Source organism: Tachypleus tridentatus, chromosome 11 (assembly GCF_004210375.1).
Source record: "Tachypleus tridentatus isolate NWPU-2018 chromosome 11, ASM421037v1, whole genome shotgun sequence".
Taxonomy (NCBI): Eukaryota; Metazoa; Arthropoda; class Merostomata; order Xiphosura; family Limulidae; genus Tachypleus; species Tachypleus tridentatus.
Window position 1 is genome coordinate 97,098,086 of NC_134835.1, and position 23,883 is coordinate 97,121,968.

Consider the following 23,883-nt stretch of genomic DNA (forward strand, 5'->3'; position numbering starts at 1 on the left):
AAATTAAATTGCAAACATAACATCCAAACCATCTCACAAACAACTCTACCCATTAGTTAGGACCAGTGTGTACTTTTTGATAAACTTAGGGCCATCACGTCTCCATAACTCTTAGTTATTTAGTTTTTTCGTTGAGGCTGAGATTGAACTACTTTAGTCATTTTGGTTATTTTACATCTATTTCAATACCGATTAACATGCCGATCGACAGTTTGTCAAGAAAGAGACGAAATTATGTGTCAACGTGTAATGGACGTATAAAGCATTAGTCTCGCTCGCTGATGTAATATCATGTGAATTAGTTTTTAAGTATAGTGGAATAAAAAACAAGTTATAAGCTGAAACTGCAATCCTTAACTATGCTTTTTAAAATAAGATTTAGTTTCATTACAACGGTTTTTCCTGGGTCTCCCGTAAGGCAAACTGCATCATCTTTAACAATTAAAACAATAATGCTGTATTCCAAAGTTTTTAAAATTTTGATAATGCTTTGTAAAATACCAAATTTACTTATTATAAAATGTGGTTTGGACGGCCTAATGTGTCTATAATCAGTACAAATATTTTAGTCCATCTGTTCTTTAAGAAGCTAATTCAGCGGTTCCCAAGTTTTAAAGAAGAGACCAGTGAAAGAAACTACTATTTCATCATTCAGGAGCATGAATGATTGCACTGATAAAGTTCACAAGTTATTGAATATTTAATATTTTATCTGCAGGATTTATCTTTGTTAAAGGTCAGTAGTTTGTAGGTCACATTTATCTGTAATTTGTTAGATAACGACTTAGTGTTACAGAAAACTTATAAATCATTAATAAATCTAATGTATATTAATGCATTTAATGTAATGTTCTTATTTGTATATACAAGTTAAAACGTTTGTGGTCTTGTTTTTGTTTATTTTTGCTGTAGCACTGTATCTTAGTAATAATAAGTATGCGAAATTGACTATTTTAAAAAAAAACGTTATTCATTATATTATAGCTTTCAAAATTTATGGATGTTTCTTTATGATTTTCGTGTCAAAAGGATATGAATAAAGTAAGATGTTACATAACACCCCTTGGATACTTTATTGATAACAGCATAATCGTTTCTGCTATCTAAATACTCTCTAATATCAACAAATAAAAACTGTTTATATCCTCTTGAGTGAAGAAAAATACAGAAAACCTACAAATTTCTGATATCTCTTAACGTTTTGTGGTTATAGTAGAAAACTTTCTAATCATGTATTGATAAAACAACTTAATCCGTCACTGTCAACTTCCATCATATTAACCACTGTGAGAAGAGTTATTATTTCTAGATCGATGCTATGAAAGTGAAATAGATTTTTCCTTTTAAAAAAACGTATAAAAGTGTTTATCACCAGAAAACAGGCATGTGCACAGAACAATTTCAATTTAGACCCTTTTGTTTCCAGACTAAATATCGATCAGTAGCCTAGTGTTTTATAAGAACTTAGACATAATAATTCTAAGATTTTCTCCCAGGACGTATTACACTTCTGAAGCTGGTTTCTATGATCTTGTTGCACTTTGTATCTTCAAGTTTGTGGGTTGTTAAGCACCAAGCTACACAGTAGACTTCTTTTTTTTTTTTTGCCCATCGCGGGTATCGAAAGTTGATTTTTGTTTCATAAGCCTTCAGACTTACCGCTGATCCATTGAGCGTTGTATCACGTAGAGGTCTGAATATAATGTTTAATTTACAAACTCATAAGTTAAGTAGACTTATATAAGGCCATTCTGGTTTAAAGTTTCTGACTACAGAAATAATCTCCTGATTTAACATACTTACATTGAGCATTATCGAAGTTTTTGTCTTATTCTGATAATAAAAAGCTATAAAGTTAACCAAGCGTTTCAAGTTACATTATGTAATTCTGTTTAACATAGATGCCTAAATATATCTAACACAAAATTAACAACTGAAAGTGTCTGCTAAGCTAATAACTCTAAACATGTTCTTCCTATGCAAACAACTTGGGTGTTTTATGATTAATGTTATATGCACAGAACGTTTGCTCTCTTTGATCATAAGGTAAGACTATTATGCATCAAATTACCTTTCCTTATTTTTTAATTCAACAGATGTTCGATTAAGAAAAAAGGCAATAATTACATTTAATGTAGTTGTCCCAGATTTAGTTTGGGCAATAATAAACGTACAAATGTTTTCAGTAACTTTTCGTGTGCAAGAATTTTTTGTTATATTATATAGAAAATTTTATTCCTATAAATCTGAATAATATCTATTTTGAAGTATTTAAAGGGAAATTTAGATTCTTATAACCCCAGTAAAAAATTACGTGAAACAGTAAATTTAATCATTATGATAAATTCTTTGTGCACATATCGCCAGTTTCTAATAGAGGTGGTATAGACATTGAAAAATATCGGAACTTTAACTTAGACCTCGTCTAAATGTTAAGTCGATTGAGCTATGATGCCATTGAACGCTTTCGCTCTTTTAACAGTATGTGCGTTACAAGAGTTAATGTCAATTCTCTTATTTCTTTCAAAACGAGATAAATCCCTTGTGGCGTTGGGAGTGGTTCTGACTACCTCTTCTCTTATCAATATTTCAAAAAAAACCATATGCGATTTTGTACGTAAGGACGAAAGAAACAACAGTTCATCTTCTGTCAGTTGTTATTGTAACATCCTTAAAAAATCATCCTTATTGGTTTCTTGCATTTTGAAATTTAAGCTTGAGATAACTCCACCTTCCAAAATTTTCATAGAAGACTGAACGTTAATTATAATGAAAAGATCAAGATGCTACAATAAAATGAACCAAAACTCTGAAGTACCACAAGAAGTCAGTACCATAATACTTCATGATCGTTATAAATTTATGATGTTTAAAAATATATTAAATTACATTCGTGGTATCTAATAGCCCATACATTCTGTTTAATATATATTTTAGAAGTTTTCGATCGTTCATCTTGGTGTCGTCAACAAGAGAACATCATCCAACAGAAAGAAACTTATTGCCTGTATTTACTCCCTTATCTCAGTTTCAAGTTCTTCAATGATTTCATTGTAACGATAAAAACGTATAAGTTAACCGTGTAAACTTCTTGACTGTTTGCATTTCCTATTAAACACAAATAGCATTCAGACTACTAATTTATTGCTATTATTCAATGGTTAAACATAAACAGATAGATAAGTAAAAAGACAAATGTATTGTGGTATTAACAATGTTTGGTCAGAATGCTGAAGTCATTCTTTTTGGCTCTAGATTACTTTTTAGAAGGAACATCAAAGTTACTTCAAGGCATAAAGACGAGTAATGTGCCAGACGCTTAATTATATATGCTTCAACGATGACACTTTTTCTTGTGTTCTTTTTTCTTTTACGTAGAATTATGAAAACGAAATAAATCTTGCTGTACAATAATTTATATTTGTGACTGATCGTAGAAGCTCCTTGTCGTATACGTACCTCAATAAAGATCACCGTTCAAAACTGCTTAATCTGCAGTTTTTAGTAAACTACTTTTATGTGGTCGAGTAAATACATTTTTTCATGTTTGTCATGAGTCAGACTCAGAAGATATACATATTATGCTGAAACTTTACTAAACATGGACTGAACATTTAACTAAATTATTTTGCTAGAATTGCTTGTTTTTTATTAAGTATTATTGAACATAAGTGAAAGTATAAATATTTATTTTCCTACCTGATATATTATTAGTTTAAGTAAAATAGATTTGTTACCAGATTCTCATCATTTTATTGTCACCGAATTACACAATCGTCATAGAGAATGTACTGAGCTCATCTAGCACGAATAATGCGCCAACTCGGTCAAGCTCATTATTTTGGTTTCACATAAAATGTTGACCAAATAAGACAGGAATTTTTCTCCCTATGTGGTCTCATTAAAAGTAGTATATTTAATATGTATTTCTGCTATGAATACATTATATGATTTAATAACTTATTTTCTTCATATCTGAAATAGAAACTCAGTGTTAAAAATTATTAGAAGCTTTAATTCATAATTTACTTTACTACGCTTTATAAAAGGTAATAATAATTAATTCAACCTTTAATATATATCATATAAGGTGTAGTACTTTAAATGAATTTATTATCAAAACACTGAATAACGTTTTACACCTTGCAGATTTTGTGTGTGCTATTTATTCTGCCTTAATACAACAAGCGTATATAGTGTCGATAACACTATGTAACAAGTTTTGTTCCTGGATAGTAAGTGTTATTTCTTTATTACTTCTGTTGTACAAGTACAGAAAATGGCTGTTATTCCCTTCAAACTTTGCTTTTGTGACCTGGGTAAAGAAATTTAGAAAATATCCTATTTTCTATTAAAAAACGGGCAAATTTGCACATTTTCATTTACATAAGGTCTGAATAAAACAACGTATGAATCAAAATTTACATGTATTCATTCTAAAGTTATATAAAAATGTTTAGAAGTGAGTAGTTTTTCGAGATTTCCGACTGCAATGTAAATCACTTTCACGTATCAGCCCGCAAATATATTCTCCCATCGTTTTCGTTATACGCTCTCAAGTCACAAAAGCAAAGTTTGAAGAGAAAAATAGGTCTTTCCATTTACTTTAGGCATAAGCAACTGGGAAATAACACTTTCTGCCCAGAAACAAGAAGAAGTAAAATTTTTGTTACATAGTGTAAATACGATAACGTATGTGATAGTTAAATATGAAAATACCATATATATTTGTTTATGACATCACATGTTCTCATCAGAGAACGAATTAAAAGATCGAAAAAATGTAAACGTTCTATAATTTTTTTCTGCATGCCACTAGATTGTGATAAGCATAGGTTTAGAAAGCTATTTCTAAATATTTCTCCATATTTCTCCAAGGTCATATAGGCCCGGCATGGCCAGGTGGGTTAAGGCGTGCGACGAGTAATCTTAGGGTCGCGGGTTCGCATCCTCGTCGCACCAAACACACTCGCCTTTTCAGCTATGGGGGAGTTATAATGTGACGGTCACTCTCACTATTTGTTGGTAAAAGAGTAGTCCAAGAGTTGGCGACGGATAGTGATGACTAACCGCCTTCACTGTAGTCTTACACTGCTAAATTAGGGACGACTAGCGCAGATAGCCCTCGAGTAGCTTTGCGCGAAATTAAAAAAACAACCAAAAACCGAGACCATATATTGTATGTATAAAAACTTTAAAGGCTTCATTCTCCATTAGTTGAAGTTTTTATACGCATATCGTAAATATAGCTCTAAAGTTTATTTTACTCTTTTGGGCAACAGGAATAAGGATTATTAGGATTATTTATGTAAAGAAAGAAAATGCATCTTTCAATTATCAATGTCTAAGAGAATAAATAATGTAACTCTCTTGCAGTGATTTGTAAATTATTCAAGAAAAAGTGATAAAATACTTTTCTAGTATAACAAGAGCTATCATCTGATCATGCTGTTTTATGTGTGTTTTTAATATTTGAAAACACTACGTATAGCCGTACTTAGCAACACAATATTTCTAAAATTTGATCATTGTTACGTGTCACAGCGCACGTAAGACATTATTTCACGACAAGTAGCTGAGACTTTCAGGAAGAATGCTCCTGCCTCGTTAAACAGAATAAGAAGACCACCCCTTCCTGATCGGATTCACAGAAATGATCAATTATGTCATTAATGGATGGCACTCTTCCATTAAGTGACCACGATTACTTGTTTACTCCGGTTAGACTAGCTGGATGTTAATGTATGAATTAAATTGTATTTCGTGTTGTCACACAACCTGACAAAACAAACTAAATAATATAATCATTTATTTATTTTGTTTGGTTTGTGGTGTATAATAAAATAAGATGTGACTCAATATTGGAAACACAAACAGCAATTATCTTCAGAAAACTTAATTTTTTTCCTCAGTTGAAATCATTTTTATGTCTTCAGTAGATTTCCTTTACTTTTTGTCTTATGAATTTGTGTACACCTGAAGTTTTATAACAAATATATTCTATCTGCATATGTATGTTTATTCTCTGCTGAGGCATTTTGTGAAGCTTAATAGTAAAATATTTCAATTTCTCAGTACAAAAACATTAAATCACGTATGGAGATTTATTTTTTCTTATATTTGAATATTTTTGAGCGCCTTAATGGTATTTCAACCAACAGTGAGAACTTATCTGAACGCATCAAAGTACATTAGTAAATTTATAAGACTATTTTTCTTTGAAAAATATATATATATATCGTAACAAGATGTCTCTCATACAAAGTTACATATCAACCCGTTAAACGAATAGCATATTACAAAACATTTATTTTTATGTTATATTCTCATATAGACAACAAGCAACTAACGTATTCTTCTATGATAATAGATGTAAACTGTTGGCATATGTTATGTGACAGGAAAAGTGACGTTTACTTTCTTGCTCAGAGAGAATCATAAAACAAGAGGATGTAAATATGTCATGTCTCTTAGTTTGTAAGTGTTTTTGTAATATAATCATCGCTCAGTAGTGTAAAAAAAGAAGGATATAGACTATTTGTTTATATTCTTCATAAAAGTGACTTTATCTAGACATCTGAAAGAAGAATTAGGTAAAATTCCACACAGCTGTATCCAGAGATTCAAGTAAGTATACCTCAAAGAGTAGAATCACTGGAGTTTTATGTGCTTAAACAAATCTCTGACTTTGTCTTTGCTGCTCAGACGTATGCACAAACATACATTAACACTTATGTAGTTGGTTACAGGATGAAATGATCTAGAAGAAACAAAAATGTCGAAAAAAATAATTATACACATTCAATTAGAACGCAACACAACATAGACATTTAACTCTGAAGATCTGCACGGATATCAGTTGTTGATGTTTTTATTTTTTTCAAGTTGCTTGCTTTTAATATTGTGTTAAATGCTTTGTTGTGTATTAATACTTCTCCAATTATGTTAAATTTATTAATTTTTCCTTATGTTTTGTTTAATACTGATATAGTGGTAGTTTTTCCTGATATTAAGCTAATAGTATTAGGCCAATATAAACTTTTTTTTTTGTTTTGTTTCTGGGAAATCTATGAAATGGAGGTAACTTGTAATACAGCTGCCTACTATTATACAATATTTTCTTCTATAACGTATCTTGTTTTTAAAAGATAGAAAATAAATATATTTATCACGTTCATAAAGCATTTATTTTACTACAGATACCAAGTATATGTAGATTATTTTGTTTTACTGATGCACAATATAGTTTTCTTCAAAACATTTATTCTTAGGAAAATAGTATTGATATCATACGTCATATTTAACAGATATAAGGAAGTTCTTACTGATAATTAAAATTAATGATAATTCGTATTATGTAGTGATATTTCTACAGTAGATTTTAAAGTTTTCTTCAACTTAGATAAAGACGCTATCGATACCTGATGCTACTGGTGGCACAGTGGCAAGTATGCAGAGTTATAACGCTAAAAATTGGATCATATTACAGATAGTTCATTGTGTAGTTTTGTGAGTAACTTTAATGAAACAAATCAATACTTGAATGGCACTCTTTTTAGTATTGTACATTTCAGTGTTAAATTTTGAGATTTCAACTAAACTAAGGGAAAGTACAAGAGGTATCTTAATCTGTCATTAGGTAGTAACGTATTCTAAACTTTCAAAATACAGTAGAGAAATTTCTCAGCATACCAATAAATGCATACAAATTTGTTAATAGCTGTCATGTTGTTGTAAACATAGGTATTTACTAACACTGATCCAGTGGCACAGCTGTATGACTGCACATTTACAACGCTAGAAACCAAGTTTCGATACCTTTTATGGACAGAGCATAGATAGCCCAATTAGTAGCTTTGTGCTTAAATAGACGCATACAATTCTAAACGAAATTTTTTATGGTTTTTATAAATTTTCTCCTAAAATACTTAATCATGCATTTATATAACTTCTGTCTAACGAAGAGTACTCCAGGTACAAGATAAGTTAATAAATATAGAAATAATATGTACAAGTAAACATTTTAAACAGATAACAAATAAATATTGTACATATAGAACTGAAATAAAAATGTAACACATATTTATTAATCAAGTTATTAAACACTCTGATAAAAAGAAACATGTTATAAGTCTGAGAAATTGTAACAAACAAATCTACCTAAAATGAAGCATAAATATAATAAAGTCCTCAGAAAAGCTGTTTGCTTTAAGAAATTGCATCTTCTAGTAACCATCGAGATTAAAATAATCAGAGCATTTTGGATTCGTGAGCTGTCTATTTGATTAAGATTATTCATTTGATAAGTTTCTTAGTAGAATATCTATTAGTTGTTTTGCTCAATCATTGCCCTATTAACAGTTGCTTGCTTTTTTTTTTACATTTTCGAAGCCTATGCTGATGGGCTTATCATAACAAAAAATACAGTCATTTGCGATACAGCGAAATTTCTCTTTATTTTGTTTTACACCGGTAGGTATTATTAAAGAATGTTGCAATGATTTTACTCTATGCCGTCGTGGGGTATTACGATATTTTTACGTACATGTTCTATGAATGATAACAATGTCAAGAAATTCTAAAGAATACCCTACACAAAACAATGTTAATTTACGATATTGGCAACTTTGAAAATCAAAATAAAAGTATAGGGACACTAAGTAGAGAGCAGACTTCCTCCAAGCGGCGTGATCATATATGCTCCTCCCCCCAAGAAAAATGTATCCTATGTTCACTGCTATCAACTGTAGTGAAAGTAATAAGAAAATTCAAGTCGAAATTGGCTTCCAGTATGTGTCACAATGAAGAACTTTAAAATTCAAGTAATATTTTTTATTAAGTTTAGCGGTGATATATATTAGCTCTTCTAAAATTAATTCTCTTAATTCATATGCATATACTCTCTTTCTCTGCTATTATTCCCAGACCTTACTCTATTAACTTCGATCTATTCTAAACTACTGTACACGCCCACCTCTTAACAAGCATAAATCTCTTTTATTATTCATTAAAGCACAGATCATATAACTAACTAAATCAATGTTAATCTACAGATAGTTTATACACATTGCAAGCAAGATCTTTCGGACCTTGAAACTTATGACCTCTACTACTGGTAGCCATGATAATTCACTATAGCCAGACAGACACCAGAATTTTCACTGCAACATACATTCACGAAGATTTGGAGAACAATATGATATCGCACAACTTGATAAGTTTTCCTCATACTATCCACTCTATATGGATGAGGATTTCTAAGACTTGGCTAGTATGTCACATTCCCCATGAAAATAAATATTGATTTTGAGTTATGGTTGGAACCATCAAGTTTTTTTTTTTTTGGTTAAATAGTTCCCTTTTCTAACCACAGCAATCGCGTGGCAAATGAGAGCTTTATACCTGAGTGGCTTATAGTGAGATTTAGGTTAGTTTGTTTGATGTTAAGCGCGCAACTGTATGAAGACTCGTGGTTTCTAGCTGTTTTAAATGCTTTGCTGTTTACGTTTTTCCACTTTCACTGAATGTATTGACGACTTCCTTGTACGAAACATAATGTCCTTTTAGTATATGTTGTCTTGCTATACGAATATCTTTTCTCAAAAAAACGCTGAGACATACGAAAGTTACCTCCGCGGCATTGGACGATCAAATGACCAAATATTTCTCATGAACCAAGCATGTACAGATGCTAAACAGATGCTCGTGGAGTCGAGAGTTGCATCTACTATAATACACCAATTAACACATGTAAATATTTCTCATGAAGTGTGATTAGTTTTCCGTTTTGTCGTGTTATTTACTCCACTCTTTTTCGGCTTCATTGTAAATATGATGAAAGTACCTTATGACCAAATCAGGCGTAGTGTTACCAAGTGGAAGTATTTTACACTAACTCCTCATCATTAAACAATAGCGCTACGTTGCTCTTATATAAGACAAATTTAAAAATCGCGTAATCCGTCTAATAATTTTTCTTATTATTTGTACGATAATCAAAACTTTGCGAAAATGTATAGTTTTCTTTCAGTAGAACCAAGTAAAAACTAAAGATTAATGCAGTTATTCAGTTTGATTGATCATTATAATATAATTTATTGTTTAGAGTTCTTTCTTCTTTTTTTTTTTTTTGAAAACTCGCGCAGGAAAAGGAAACATGATTCATTGTAAAGACAATTAGTTTAAATGTTTTCCATTATACATCTATTAATTCTCTTTCATAGTCTGGTTTACAGTTTCTGAAAAATAAAAGGATATAATGGAGATGATTGCTCTTAGTTTTATTATCATCTTAAGTACTTGATCCATTTTATCTGTATTTTAATCAATTTTATAATCTAGTTGTTCGGCACATGCCGATTCTTGAAAATTAACAGTTATTTGAATTTGACTGAAGTGACACATTAAAATGCCTCAGCCTTCGCACGTTTTTTTTTTTTAAATATCTTGTTGTTTTCTTTTAAAATTCATTTTAAATGTCAGAACAATTTAAGAATATTTTAAATTTCAAGAGGAATAAAACATGTCATCGTAGGTATGGTTATTATTCATTGTCACACAAACTATTTATTAACGGTTAGCTTGCTTCCATATTCGTCGAATTAAACTACTGCTATAACCAGTGAATAGCACTCGGCAGAATTTTAGTGCCGTTTCCATGGTAACGGGAATAACACCCCTACACTTTTTTGCGATCGTCTGTTGTAGTATATGTTGGAGGGCAAAGAACACTACATCTATTGACTTTTGTTTCGATTTAATATGATAGAAAGAAAGCTTAAAATAGTTCCTTAAATGTCATTATATTTAATACATTTCAAATATTCCATGGGTTTTTTGTATTATTTAATATAATAAGTAATCACTCTGTATTTCAAATAAAATCATTCTATCACATAGGCATTTTGTTTGTTTTTGAATTTCGCGAAAGCTACACGAAGGTTATCTGCTCTAGCCGTCCCTAATTTAGCAGTGTAAGACTAGAGAAAAGGCAACTAGTCATCACTGCCCACCGCCAACTCTTGAGCTACTCTTTTATTAACGAATACTGAGATTGGCCGTCACATTATAACGCCTCACGGCTGAAAGGGCAAGCATGTTTGGTGTGACGGGTATTCGAACCCGCGATCCTCGGATTACGATTCGAATGCCTTAACCACCTGACCATGTCAGGCTGTCAAGGTATACTAATCACATATATCAAGAATGATACAATAATTAGAAAATAAATTATGAAACGTGATTTGAATGTTCTATACCATTATTTCTTTTCTGTCATGCAAATTATGAGAAAGCTAAACATAACGTGTTTATTCATCATAGACGTTATGCCACTTTTTTGTCAATATAGTAAATTCAACCACACACCAACTGGACATTACGATTGGCCATTTTAAATAAAATATGTCAACATGCATATTTTAGTCCAATTGAATGTTAATACGAAGAAGAACAGTGAAACGAGGAATTGTGAAGATATGTCTGACATTAATAAAATGACTAAACAGTTAAAATTACCTTTTCATATTTTGAATATTATCAATATTTATCTTTTAACTTTAGTTTAGATCCTCCTAATACTGTAGTGGTATGTCCACGGACTTATATCGCTAGAAACCAGGTTTTAATACCTGTTTCGTGCTTAGTTACATGAAGGTGAAGTAATGACAGTTTTTTATAAATAAACAAATATTAAATTTAACTCAAAATGGTCTTTTGAATGGTGTACCATTGGTTTTCATTAAAAATATATATTCTTTATATTTCAGTATATTCGATGAAACTTTATAGAAGAACAAATAAAGAAGAAATGTGTTTATAAATAATGTTTCGAATTCCAAAGTTTTATATTTGGCTATATAATAACAGTTTTCATTAGAAATTTTCTTATATATATATGTTTATATGAATTAACCTGGCAAGGTTTTCATTTAAATGTGCCATTTTTGAAAGGAAAATCTGGCATTCATTTTCTTTTACTGGAAATGATTATTGAATTGATTTCTTTTTTTTTTACTTTCTCCATTTAATTCTTCTAACGGCCCAGCATGGCCAGATGGTTAAGGCACTCGACTCGTAATTCGCGGGTTCAAATCACAATCACTCCAAACATGCACGGCCTTTCAGTCCTGGGGGCGTTAAATGTCACGATCAATCCCACTATTTATTGATAAAAGAGTAGGCCAAGAGTTGGCGGTGAGTGGTGATGACTAGCTGCCATCTCTCTTGTTTTACACGGGTAAATTCGGGGTGGCTAGCACAGATAGCCCTCGTATAACTTTGCGCAAAATTCAAAATAAACCAATTCTTCTAACACGTGATTTGAAATAGCCAAGCTTTTGCATAACAATCATTTATACAGACATTTATAAATATTGTTTTTTCTTAAGTGGTTGAAATGAAAACATGCTCAACTGTTTTCAGTATTCACTTGCTAACTTTTTGTTATTTTGATCTTCAGTCTATAGGAGTTAATCATTCCGTGACTTCTAATGCGTGAAATATCTTACAGTAATGGAAGTGATAAAATCTGTTACAGTAATTTTTCAATTTCATGAATTTGTTATAATTTTAAGAATGATTTGTTTGTTTGTAATTAAGCACAACGCTACACAATGAGCTATCTATGCTTTGCCAACCACCAGTATCGAAACCCGGTATCTAGCATTCTAAAATCGCTGTGCCACTGGGATTTAGGGATAAATATCATACAAAAGGACCTTATACTTTTTTACGTAATTTACACTAAATACTACTATACAAAACCTACACATACCTAAGAATACATATCATACACATACCTAAGAATACATATAATTTATAAACATAAAAAGTTTTAGTAAATCATTAGTAAAACGTTAGTGGCGAAGTTCCTGTGCAATATATTAATGCATCCTCTGGTGGTCGAAGTGGTTAGTTTAAATGAAAGGTAGGTGATAGAATTTCTAAGTAGCGTTTAGTCTCATTTATCTGAGTTAATAATTGTGCGAATAAACTATTTGTCGCAAGTGTGCTGAGTTGTGATTTGTTGTTGGTCATGTGGCTGAGCTTCCTACCATTTGTGTAAAAGAAAACCTGGACGAATGACTCAGTTGTGCATATTGAAGATTGTTCACTTATTAGGTCATGATTATTTCCTCATTTCATCTTGTTTTTAGTATTCTCATTGTGTTTAACAATGTTATTTTTGTTAGATTTAATATCTGTATCTTGCAACTTAAAGATATATGTACTCGAAGATTAAATATTGTGTACGTTTTGGGTAGTATATAGATATAAGTGGTTGAATGTACTTTGTTTTAGAAACAAACAAAAAACAGCTTATAAATAAACATCATGCCGTGCCAAAATAATGTGATAAGAATATCTTTATGTAATCTTGAAATAGATCATCAATCGTTGCTAATAACTATACTATTTTTAGTACAGACTTGTTTCATAATTTATAGTAATCATTCTTTGTTTGTTTATTTGTTATTGCAGTTGTCATACAGTTACTATGAATCACGTGTTGTCTTTTATGTCAAAAATTGTCCACATTGTTGATATTTTTCTTCTCAGAAATATTGGTTGTATACTTTTATAATTTTATTTGGTATTACAACTGGCGGATTCAGATGGAGGTCGAAGGTTTCGTCGAACTCCTCCAAAAAAAAGGAATTGTTGTATAAAATCTAAAAATATATAATAGTACATATTATAATCTTTCTCGGATAAGTCTTCGATTTATTATGTACGTAAGTTACATATTATGATTTCAAACAACAGAAAATTTTAGTTTTAATTTACAAGTTAATGAAATGTCTATATGTATTAAATTTATGATATTTGCCAACAAGATTAATACACACAATTCCCTTTCTTAACACAAATATATTTTAATATGTAAATAATAATAAAATTGATAATAACAGTTATTATAAATAATTGTTTATAAACAAGAGTTTAAAATTCTTATAAACAATATTAAGTCTTCTGTCTAGTCTGGAACTGAATATTTTATCAACGGTTCAGGTCTGCGCCGAGTAAATTAATATTGTGTTGATACACTGATACTATTTACTTGGCAAAAATACTAGCTAGTTGTTTTATTGTTTAGTGTAATGCGGTTACAAGCTTACTTTTCACAGAGGAAGCTAGATATCTGAAGTTCACGTAAAAATACTAACATTTCTGAAGTTGAACGATTCGTAATGTTCGAAATCGATAAGCGTTCCTGGTCAAATATCTGTAATTTTCCGTTTAATAAGTGTTTTTCACAATTATAGCTTCTGAGACTTATAGTAGCGATCAAGTGTTGTCTCTCGGCATTTTGCAATGGCTAGCTTTTATACTTATTAGGCGAGATTCTCGAAAGTTCAACAATATTCGAAGTAACCTAAGTGTTTTCGTAAAACATATATTGTTAATTCTTACATTCTAGAATCTTCTACAAATTCAGAGAACAGGTGGGATTTTCACAATGCACATTTAACAATATACGTTCCATGAAATAAACTTAAACACACGCATATATAAAATAAATGCATAACAGTAAGTCTGTTACAATAAATAGCAATCATAATCAAGTACAACAAAATGTCTTGAAAGTTTTAGTTACCTGTAAAGTTTAAAAACATATGTATGTAATGTTTGTTCAGGATGTTAGAAAATATGTAGCTCTAAAAATCAATTAATTAAAGACAGAAACGCTAAATCTTATAATCAAAACACTTTAGAAAAGTAAAACTTCCTTCTCAAATTGCACATGAAAGCATTTGCGTTATGAGTTTGGTATTTTGTATGTAAGTGTTCGGTACTTATAGGCCTTTCAGATATTAAACTTAGTTTAACACTTCTAATCAATTATCAGAGCTTGGCATTCAAATAGTCTATTCTTTTTAAGTAAAGACGCGCCTAAAAGAATAATGGAGAAAATGTTGAATTTTTAAAAGACAAGGTTGATATTTTAGGTCGTTATATTGCAACGACTTCACTATTTTTGACGAATTATTTCTGTGACTTTCAACTGTTATTTGAATAGTAACTTCACTAGCTATTTTACTCTGAACACTTTTAGCCCACAAGTTTACTTAAATTTACATATGTGTATAAATACAACGTTTTCTAAACAACTGAGTAAATCATATTTTAAATGGAACTCAAAAATTTTAATAAAAAATTCAGAATCTTAGAGTTTGTATTAACAGAACTGGGGCGGCATGGTCAGTTGATTAAGGCACTAGACTCGTAATCCGAGGGTCGTGGGTTCGCATCCCGGTCGCGCCAAACATACTTGCCCTTTCAACCGTGAGTGTGTTATAATATGACGTTCAATCCCAGTATTCGTAGGTAAAAGAGTAGCCCAAGAGTTGACGGTGAATGTTGATGACTAGCTGCCTTCTAGTCTTACACTGCTAAATCAGGGACGACTAGTGCATATAGCTCTCGTTTAGCTTTGCGCGAAATTCAAAACAACTGATACGCACATCAATTTAAACTCAATCAAATCTCCTAGCTAAGCAAGATTTTGATACAAATTGTATTTTCTAAAGATGTTGTCGATCAATAATAAATAAATATTTTAAAGAAAGAAGAATTTATTTCCATTGAACATAATATGTTTCTCGTTTCTGTTTTCTTGAATTTTGCGCAAAGCTACACAAGGGCTATCTGCGCTAGCCGTCTCTAATTTGGCAGTGCAAGACTAAAGGAAAGACAACTAGTCATCACTACCCACTGTAAAGTCTAAGGCTAGTCTTTTATCAACGAATTGTGGATTTATTATAACGCTTCCACGACTGAAAGGGTGAGCATGTTTGGTGCCACGGGAATTCGAACCCGCGACCCTCAGATTCCCAGTCGAGCGCCTTAACTCACCTGGCTATGCTGGGCCTTTTGTTTCTCATGAAATATGGTATACAAATATGAAGTATGTTAATTAATCAATTTTGGTAAGAAAAGGTTAGAAAACGAAAACATTGTTCATTACACCACAAAAATAATACAATGTCTGCGATCCGGAAATTACAAATTTCTTCTACACTAATTTCAATTTGGTGTTCCAAGCTGCTGTTAATGTAAATCAAAACGAAATTCACGACAAAAGAGAAAAAAATCTTAAGGTTTTTTTACAGGTCTTTCACTTAGTGTTGTGAAGCAAGTTTTGTTTTTCTCACATATTTGAGCACTGGTGGCATTTCTAGCTGATAAACGTATTGAAACCAAGAGTACGTACACCGTTACGACTTCCATAAAACTGGAAGCCTCAAATGCATACAGTTTTTAGCGAAAGCTCGAATTTAGGTTAGACAGAGAATGGTCTACTGGTGGATCTCTGGATTTCAAAATTTGACGACTTGTATTCGAATTAGTACTATAACACCAAATAATTCTAGAAATTTAGGCTGTGTGCGCTTTCTAAGAATAATGGTCAATCTCCTAACGTGAATGGTGGGTATCAGACTGCTGTTGGCTGGCTGACTTCTCTTGTCAGTAGTTTTAAATTAGGAATGGTGACAAAGAGACTTTGAGGTTTTGTCATAATTACGTATATAAACAAAATAAAATATCTTAATATAGTTTATTTTGAAGATTTTATTTAACGCTGATCGTTTTTTAATTTTGTGAATGTGTGTGTGTTTTCTTATAACAAAGCCACATCGGGCTATCTGCTGAGCCCACCGAGGGGAATCGAGCCCCTGATTTTAGCATTGTAAATTCGTAGACATACCGCTATACTAGCGGGGGGCATTGAGAATGTATTTTCTCTATAAAAATAATTACTTAGGGTAATTTGGTTTATTTAAGATTTAGTATCTTTGTTTTACATTTTATTTATTATTTACTATAGTTTTTATAATTTTAGATATGTGAAAATACATCAACAGCTAATTAAAATGATTAAGAAATGTAACGTTTTATTTACTAAACATACTGAATATAGACTACGTTGTGATCTATCTAGAAAACATGTGCTTAGGCTGTTTTTGCATTAATATTGTAGAACAAGTCAATAACTACGTTTCTATTTTAGGAGTTTAATCTTTTAATGATCATTTGATTTGTTTTGATACTAAGTAAAATTTTAAAACATCGACTAATTATTCAACCTTTGAGAAAGTAGTTCTTGTGAGGCAAATGTATTACAGGACACAGTTATACAATGTATTTTATTAGCTCACTTCAGAAGGTATAGAGACCGAAAACAATTATTAAAAGTGAGTGAAAATTATATCTCGAACTCTCTCTCTGTCTTTCAAGAATTTAGTATTTGGTAATGTATTTTATAAATAAATCGCAAAGCATTTACGTATAACGGATACACAAAACTCATTATTTCCTACTTAATTTTTGTAAATCATTTATTTAAATAGTTCTAGAAGCATTGATTTTTTTAATGCATTACATTCAGCTCCAAATATGTTCTGGTACACAAGGAAAGTAAACATATTTTTGCGTATTGAATATATTTTTAGTTTTTCAAATTCTACAGAGAGGGTTTATTTTCGTTACCGTTTAGACAGCTCAAATATTTACTTCTGTTCTGTTATTTCTGTTACTAAGGGCTTAAAACGTAAAGTTACCTGCTACGTCTAATATATCTACAAGTGGGATGAGAGGCAGCACAAGGAGTCTCGTAACTCAAAATGCTGCTGTCTAGAGATGATAAACAGGAACTCCTTATGTTTTATTTGGCTCAAAATTCTTTCTCTGTCTCATGAGAAGATCAGCATTTTTTCCATACTTTCAACTCTATCTATTTAGATTTACGAGAACCAACGCCAAATTGGTTTTGTTTCGTTTTGTTATTATTCTTGAGAATAAAATAAACGGTTCTTATTCGCTTGCGTCCTTGAATTAATTTCAGTTAGAGACCAAATTTTGATGGAGTGAATAAACTCAATAAATTTTGTGTTATTTACATTCAGTAATTACGTTCATTATTATTACAAGCCATTGTATTATGTCAGATATTGTTAAGTATTATTGTACTATACTTTTTATTATCTCACTAAGTAATTAAAAAAAGGAACACTGCCAAATGCGTAGGATTTTTGCTATCATCGTAATTCACAGGTTGAATTAATAGATTGTTTCTATTTTATTTTCAGTTGCACGCGTACTTTCTTTATTTTCGCAGTCTATATATCAACTAGGATGAAGCGCAGATAAAAATTTCGACAGGCAAATTACACTAAATCTTATATTGAAAATCATATAACACTAAACTTTAAGAAAGATTGTAATAGCTTAGTTGAATATTTTGCATTAATAATGTGTGGCAATTAAGTTGGCTAAATATGAATCCTTAATTTGCAATAAGTGTTAATGTTACTGCAGTTATCTTCATAATACTTTTAATCACATGATACTTTAGTGGCCGAACACGGGTGTTTAGGGTAAAAGCTATAGGCTATAGTTTAGGCTATATTGCACTTTAACATACTTTAACTGCTGCACGGTACTGCCATGAGGGTCTTTTTATCTGTGTTACAGTTTTCTAAACCAGTAGAGTTGAATATAAAAAAGTCATAGATTTAAGTTAATTTGTATTAATTCTTTACCACACTCCAAATACACTTGATTACTGAAAATTATAGTTTACAGGTTACAGGCGTTACATTCTACAACAATAAGAATAACGACATTTTTTATCCACTATTCGTTAATATAATTCCATATACAGCCCTTAAAGAATAACGCAATTAAAATTTTCGTAATTCTTATTGTAATATAATAGCACACACATTGCTTGTAATACTGTTAATTAATATTATTTAGTGTATACATTTGAGTCCTGCGTCAGTAACAAGTAAGGAAATTATTTCTATATTATTATCCATCGTCTCCTAGTTTTGTTAGTTATTGGAATTTTTAAAAACAAAGTTTTTAAGTATTCATAAACATAAATACGTATTACGTCCTCAAGCTCTTAAAGAATTATACAGATTTGAAGAATAGTTTTGGTATTATTTTTTCACGAATATTTTTTACTCCCTAATATTTTGATCTAAACCTATAATAAAGATGTAGAGGAAATGTCCTAGCAATCTGTAAAATATATACGAAAATTGTATTTTAACGTTACATATTTACTCAAGCACATGTAAAGGGTACTAAATAATGCGTATAAATGTAATCTCCATTGTACAATGCTACAACATTCAAAATTCCTTTCAGATAGAAATTAATATTTTCTATAATCCCAACCGCAGTAAAAATGACAACGAACTGAATTATATTAATTATCTCATTAATGAGCTTTCATTTTATGAGGTGTGTGTACAGTTTAGCAAATAAAATCCTCCATAATTCTCCCAACAAAGCTAGTGCTGAAACGACTGACTTAATATTAGAACACAGGTTAATATTCTCTTAGTCTTGCCTGTAACTTGTTAGCATTTATATTACATAATTTAACACATGTAATAAAATTTTAAGTTATTTTTAGTTTTGTTATGTTTCATTTATGCTCTTCTACAATTAAGAATATTTGAATTTTAATTGAGCAAATTGGTCTACATATCGTTCTTTGTATTTTTCTTTATGAATTTGCTGTTCATGTCAATATATAAGTCAAGTTATTAGCCAGCTGGTTTACCATTTCTTAAGATAAGTAATACTAGAACTAAATAAACATCTTCAGTATTTTAACATGAATAATAAACATACGAATGTACGATCTATCTGTAACTAATAATACTATAGTTGGAGATTTATAGTGTATTACTGTAATAAAAAATACTCATCTGATTATTATTGAAATTAATCAATATGAACAGGTAATTTGTTTATAGTTAAGCACAAAGCTATACAATGTGCTATCTGTACTGTGCTCACCACAGGTATCGAAACCTGGTGTCTAGCGTTATAATTACGTCAGCAATAATTGTATTACAGCTTTTACAGAGACTGCCTCTTAACAAAATGCCAAACTTGATGATGCATCTTTTTACATTCTATATTCTCTTATATATATTTCCCTCCCCGTGATGGTTCAGCAGTAAGGTCTCGATACATAAAATAGACTAAATTCCTAAAGCCAATGTGATAGCTTTGAGCTTAACAACAAACAAACAACCTCTCCTTTTGTTCTTTATCCTCATATCTCTCTCTGTGTACGTTCTTCTACATAGAGCTATGTTCAAGTTCTAATAAATGCACGCATTTTATTTATATTTTTCCTCTTTATAGAGCGGTTTTTATTTTGACAAGTATGACGTTGTAAATACAATAAAATACATCATATATAAAAATATTTGCTTCAGGATACATCAAGCATAGCCTGGTTGCTGAAGAGAAACCTGAAATTTAAATATTAAGAAGATTCTAATACATCAACGTCAAATATCAGTGTTGTTTTCTCTCAATATCACATTTTCACCTTTTTTTTCTTTTTTGCAATCTTCAATAGAAATGTCTGAGGTGTATACAAAGTTGTGCAGTGAACATTCATTTGAATAATCGAATATAAATTGACGTTTAATAAGGTGTCATTTTTATGTGAAAACTACTTTGCTCACAGTTTATGTTTATCATCGCAATATGTTTGAAAATAATTCGTTTATTATCACTATGTAACACAAATTTTGTTCCTGTATAGTATGTGTTATTTCTTAATTACTTATGTTGTAAAAGTACAGAAAATGGCAATTATTTCCCTCAAACTTTGCTTTTGTGATCTGGATAATGAAATTTAGAAATTAACCTATTTTCTATGTAAGAACAGGCAAATTTGCACATTTTCATTTACATAAGGTTTGAATAAAAATATGAATCAAGATTTACATGTATTTATACTAAAGTTATACAAAAATGAGCAAAAATGTTTTAAAGTAAGTAGTTTTTCGAGATTTTCGACTGTAATGTAAATTACTTTCAAGTATCAACCTCCAAATATAGTCTCCCATCATGTTTTAGTTATACTATTTTTAGTAGCGGCGTTCAAAGTCCAGTATATCTTGGTGGAAGCGCTCACCTTGCTCCTCTGAGTATGCTCCAATGTTCTCCTTGAATTTATCAAGATGAGCGTCAAGGACATGGACTTTCAGGGGCATCTTGCAGCCCATTTTGCTGTATTTCTTCACCACAGCCTCAGCCAGTTCCACATAATTTCCGGCCTTGTGATTGCCCAAGAAGCCTCGAACTACTGCGACAAAACTACTCCAACCTTTTTTCACCTTTCTCCTGAACTATTTGGGGAATTTTGTACACTCCAGGATCTTCTTTATTTGTGGTCCAACGAAGACACCATCTTTGACAGCTTTCCTTAGACAGCTTAGGGAAGAAGTCTCGAAGGTACTTGAAGGCTGCAGATTCCTTATCAAGAGCTGTAACAAATTGTTTCATAAACCACAGTTTATGTGCAATGGTGGGAACAACACCTTCTGGAGATCCACTAGTGGCTCACACTTGATATTGTACCTCCCCACAAAGAACTCGGTCTGTTGTGGCCAGTGCTTCCTGTTGTAGTGCGCTGCGATGTTTCTGCTGTCCCAACGGCAAAGATAACAGATAAACATGGTAAAACCTCCTTGGAGATCCATCAGAAATGCCCCATTTTGAAGTCTCTGATAACCTCTCAGCCATACTCATCATACTTCAAGGTTTCTAGTGAGGTCTTGACGCTGTTGTATTTCTTTTTGAGGTCCACCGAATGAGCCAGGGAAAGTGACGGATACTTATTCCCGTTATGGAGCAGCACAACTTTGAGGCTTGTGAATGAGCTATCAATGAAGAGGCGCCACTCGTTCGGGTTATAGGCAATTCCAGTTGCCTCGCACAAACAGGATACATTGTGGCAGAAGCAGAGCCCATCTTGATGAGTGAAGAAACCTGAAAAATGTCGGTGACGCTTTCTCTGACTTGCGACTTGCACACTTTCATCTAACAAATCTCACTCTTTGAGCGTAGATGTCAAAAGCTCGGCATTTGACTTTCTAAGATATAGATCTCTGACCAAGCCATTGAGATCTTTTTGGTTTGGATAGTATGGGTTTCTCTCACCAGCTACACCTCTGAAATTGTAATCTGGATCTTCAACGTCTACCTCCTCTTCTGATTTACTGCTCTCTTCTGAGTATGACTGCTTTCTTTCGAGCGAAATGAGTTCAAGGAGCTCAGGGCAGTGTAGCTCTGGAGAGATGGACGATGGAAGGTCCGGATACATGCTAACAGATCCATTCTTGCTAGCCCGATGTTTGGAAAGGTCTACCATGCAGAATTAGCAACTGCTTAAGTGGTCAGTAGGTTCGCGCCAAATTCTTGGAATAGCGAACTTCATGACTCTTTTTCTTCTCTATACTATCCTGTAAAAGAGCGAAATAAAATTGTTATTATGAAGAATAAATTTATTTCATCTACAACTAATGTGTAAGAGGCCCATAAAAATATTTTATGTGTAATATATTTCTATACTATTGGAAATTAAAAAAATAAATTAAAAGATATTTAAATTTTAAAAGGTCTAAAATTTATATTATATAACATCTTACTATTCAACAAGCAAAAATTGTCCCTCTTACCTTCTAGAGTTTTTTTTTTTTTTGCAGTGTTTCCCGGTAAAACGAGGTGCCCAGGGTTTGTCTTGATCCCCGATAGGCATGTCTTGTAGGCGTCACACATTTTGGCAAATTCTGTCACAGAGTACTTTTTCGCTCTTGTCTTGATAAATTGGCCACAAACATAGTGGAATGCGTCTGGAGAATGCTTGCAACTTCTTGATGCCATCTCTGATAAAAGCAGCTAGATCTAAACTGAAGTTGTGAGGCCCTGTATATATATCACTGTGGCAAGTTCTAAAAGATTCTTGACGATTGTCGTAGGTACCACAACATTCTAGGAAGTTCTTGAAAATTCTTGTAATTCGAAAAAACTCTCTATCAGCTACTCAGCACTGAATTTACCTGGAATGTTCTGGAAAATGGGTTCTAATCCCCATCACACCATACTTGCTCGCCCATTCATCCGTAGAGCGTTATAATGTTACAGTCAACCCCACTATTCGCTGGTAAAAGATTAGGCCAAGATTTGGCGGTGGGTGGTGATGACTAGCTACTTTCCCTCTAGTCTTAAACTGCTAAATTAAGGACGGCTAGCGCAGAAAGCCCTCGTGTAGCTTTGCGCGAAATTCAAAAAAACAAACAAAAACAATCAACAGAAAATCCGAAAAAAACTGTCTTTTACGCTCTGCAAAATTCTTATAATCTGTATACTTCACGGTGGTTGCACTTTTCAATTTGAAACTTACATCTTGGGCATCTCTGCTTGAACCGTAACATAAAGACTGACTACTGTTGGGAATGGTACTGAATAACATGATGAAATTTTTATAAATTTGAAAGCAGAAGTTCATTAAAGTCTTCTAGCGAAGAAGTTGCTGATTTATTACAATTCTTCGTTTTTTTTGCTTCTTCATAATTAACTTTATTCTTTCAAAGCTGCCGTTTTTATAACTAGCGGCGTTACCCAGGTTTTCGAAAAAGAAACCTATTTGTCTGTATCCCCGTTCCATATTTTGTTAAGTATATAAAGAGTTTGTAAATTTATAAATAAACAACAACAACTGAAGTTTTATTTTTGAAAATAAAACACGAACTATTTTAAATCAGGTATATCTTAAGAACAATGGTTTTTTTTTTTTATTCAGTGGCAAGGATAAATAGACCCTTAGCATAAACCTAGCTCTATTCTCCGCAATCAACCTTCCTCAGATATTAAATTTTCAAACGTAAGTTTATATGTAACATTATGTTGAATTTCCTTTACTGTAATTTTTTTTAATGAACATTATAACACTGATGTATAAGATATTGTATATTCTAATGTACAAAAAGAAAAAAGTCCACATGCAGGTATCCAATAACCCAGATGATAAAGAAGTAGGATAAAATATATTCGCTG

General features: G+C 31.7%; 1 protein-coding gene across 3 annotated transcripts in view; it reads left to right on the forward strand.

Annotated features, from left to right (window-relative positions):
- LOC143232856 (uncharacterized) overlaps window positions 1–22,353 on the forward strand; it is a 120,107-nt gene extending 97,754 nt beyond the window's left edge. The window contains exon 3 of one of the 3 annotated variants that reach the window (XM_076468828.1): window positions 20,917–22,353. The gene's annotated coding sequence lies outside the window, so the exon portion shown is untranslated. Of the gene's footprint in view, window positions 1–20,901 lie in introns of all 3 variants that reach the window. The other 2 variants (XM_076468832.1, XM_076468825.1) reach the window with 2 other exon arrangements.
- The last annotated feature ends 1,530 nt before the right edge of the window (window positions 22,354–23,883 follow it).